At 39.1% G+C, this 2,500-nt stretch overlaps 3 non-coding genes across 3 annotated transcripts; all 3 read left to right on the top strand.

Moving 5' to 3' along the window:
* Window positions 1-654: 654 nt before the first annotated feature.
* On the top strand, window positions 655-726 carry TRNAC-GCA (transfer RNA cysteine (anticodon GCA)). The gene has a single exon. It is a non-coding gene; the product is annotated as a tRNA-Cys (tRNA).
* Window positions 727-1,285: 559 nt separating this feature from the next.
* On the top strand, window positions 1,286-1,357 carry TRNAC-GCA (transfer RNA cysteine (anticodon GCA)). The gene has a single exon. It is a non-coding gene; the product is annotated as a tRNA-Cys (tRNA).
* Window positions 1,358-1,916: 559 nt separating this feature from the next.
* TRNAC-GCA (transfer RNA cysteine (anticodon GCA)) lies at window positions 1,917-1,988 on the top strand. The gene has a single exon. It is a non-coding gene; the product is annotated as a tRNA-Cys (tRNA).
* Window positions 1,989-2,500: the final 512 nt, after the last annotated feature.

Genomic DNA, 2,500 nt, shown 5'->3' with positions numbered 1-2,500 from the left:
AAGAGAACTACGTTAATCAAAATATCCCGTTATGCTGCAGAATCGTAGTAACTTGGTGAAAGTTCACATGCTCCCTCCAAGCAACCACATTTCTGAAGTGTTCTTTTCTTTACATATCCAAAGTAAATTTGTTTTTTCTTTCCATACGTATTTTAAAGGATCCTGCAAAAGAACAGCAAAAGCTACAAAATGTCTACAATGTAAGTCCTCCACTCAAATTAGCAAAGCAGAAGAACTTTGGGCTTCTACATCTGCTGCCAAATACACATGTGCTGGGGTCTAATGCAGTGGCAGAAATGGCAACTGCAGAATGAGAAGTTTCTGGGTCTGACGAAAGTGTCTCTTGCGGCCATGGTCCATAACATGCTCATCATTCTAGCTTTCATGCAGATTATTATGCAAATTGTGAGCGTCATGAAAGTGGGACATTCAAATACACTTCCTGACGATTAACGCATTTCCAAGCTGCCTACAATATTAATTCAATTTGCATGCAACCTGGATTTATTACTGTCTCATTGACCATCTCTAGTCTCTAAGAGTTATCATTTAACTCTGTCCAACCTTAACAAACTCCAAGCTAACGCTTGAAATGTTTTCATGAACTACATGAGAGAAACTATTTAAAATGGTCAGAAAAGCTGAACAGAGCGTGGGGGTATAGCTCAGTGGTAGAGCATTCGACTGCAGATCGAGAGGTCTTTGGTTCAAATCCGAGTGCCCCCTTGACATGATCTATCTCTTATCTCTTTACATAAACCAATACTCTCAAGGCAGTAATAAATAGAACTACAATAATCAAAATATCCCGTTATGCTGCAGAATCGTAGTAACTTGGTGAACGTTCACATGCTCCCTCCAAGCAACCACATTTCTGAAGTGTTCTTTTCTTTACATATCCAAAGTAAAAAAATGTTTTCTTTCCATACGTATTTTAAAGGATCCTGCAAAAGAACAGCAAAAGCTACAAAATGTCTACAATGTAAGTCCTCCACTCAAATTAGCAAAGCAGAAGAACTTTGGGCTTCTACATCTGCTGCCAAATACACATGTGCTGGGGTCTAATGCACTTCCTGACGATTAACGCATTTCCAAGCTGCCTACAATATTAATTCAATTTGCATGCAACCTGGATTTATTACTGTCTCATTGACCATCTCTAGTCTCTAAGAGTTATCATTTAACTCTGTCCAACCTTAACAAACTCCAAGCTAACGCTTGAAATGTTTTCATGAACTACATGAGAGAAACTATTTAAAATGGTCAGAAAAGCTGAACAGAGCGTGGGGGTATAGCTCAGTGGTAGAGCATTTGACTGCAGATCGAGAGGTCCTTGGTTCAAATCCGAGTGCCCCCTTGACATGATCTATCTCTTATCTCTTTACATAAACCAATACTCTCAAGGCAGTAATAAAGAGAACTACAATAATCAAAATATCCCGTTATGCTGCAGAATCGTAGTAACTTGGTGAAAGTTCACATGCTCCCTCCAAGCAACCACATTTCTGAAGTGTTCTTTTCTTTACATATCCAAAGTAAATTTGTTTTTTCTTTCCATACGTATTTTAAAGGATCCTGCAAAAGAACAGCAAAAGCTACAAAATGTCTACAATGTAAGTCCTCCACTCAAATTAGCAAAGCAGAAGAACTTTGGGCTTCTACATCTGCTGCCAAATACACATGTGCTGGGGTCTAATGCACTTCCTGACGATTAACGCATTTCCAAGCTGCCTACAATATTAATTCAATTTGCATGCAACCTGGATTTATTACTGTCTCATTGACCATCTCTAGTCTCTAAGAGTTATCATTTAACTCTGTCCAACCTTAACAAACTCCAAGTTAACGCTTGAAATGCTTTCATGGACTACATGAGAGAAACTATTTAAAATGGTCAGAAAAGCTGAACAGAGTGTGGGGGTATAGCTCAGTGGTAGAGCATTCGACTGCAGATCGAGAGGTCCTTGGTTCAAATCCGAGTGCCCCCTTGACATCATCTTGCTCTTTCTCTAAACTCTTTACATAAACCAATACTCTCAAGGCAGTAATAAAGAGAACTACGTTAATCAAAATATCCCGTTATGCTGCAGAATCGTAGTAACTTGGTGAAAGTTCACATGCTCCCTCCAAGCAATCACATTTCTGAAGTGTTCTTTTCTTTACATATCCAAAGTAAATTTGTTTTTTTCTTTTCATACGTATTTTAAAGGATCCTGCAAAAGAACAGCAAAAGCTACAAAATGTCTACAATGTAAGTCCTCCACTCAAATTAGCAAAGCAGAAGAACTTTGGGCTTCTACATCTGCTGCCAAATACACATGTGCTGGGGTCTAATGCAGTGGCAGAAATGGCAACTGCAGAATGAGAAGTTTCTGGGTCTGACGAAAGTGTCTCTTGCGGCCATGGTCCGTAACATGCTCATCATTCTAGCTTTCATGCAGATTATTATGCAAATTGTGAGCGTCATGGAAGTGGGACATTCAAATACACTTCCTGACGA

This window comes from Hyperolius riggenbachi, chromosome 7 (assembly GCF_040937935.1).
Source record: "Hyperolius riggenbachi isolate aHypRig1 chromosome 7, aHypRig1.pri, whole genome shotgun sequence".
NCBI lineage: Eukaryota > Metazoa > Chordata > Amphibia > Anura > Hyperoliidae > Hyperolius > Hyperolius riggenbachi.
Note: the sequence above shows the minus strand (reverse complement) of the source record. Positions and strands in the feature narration are given on the sequence as shown.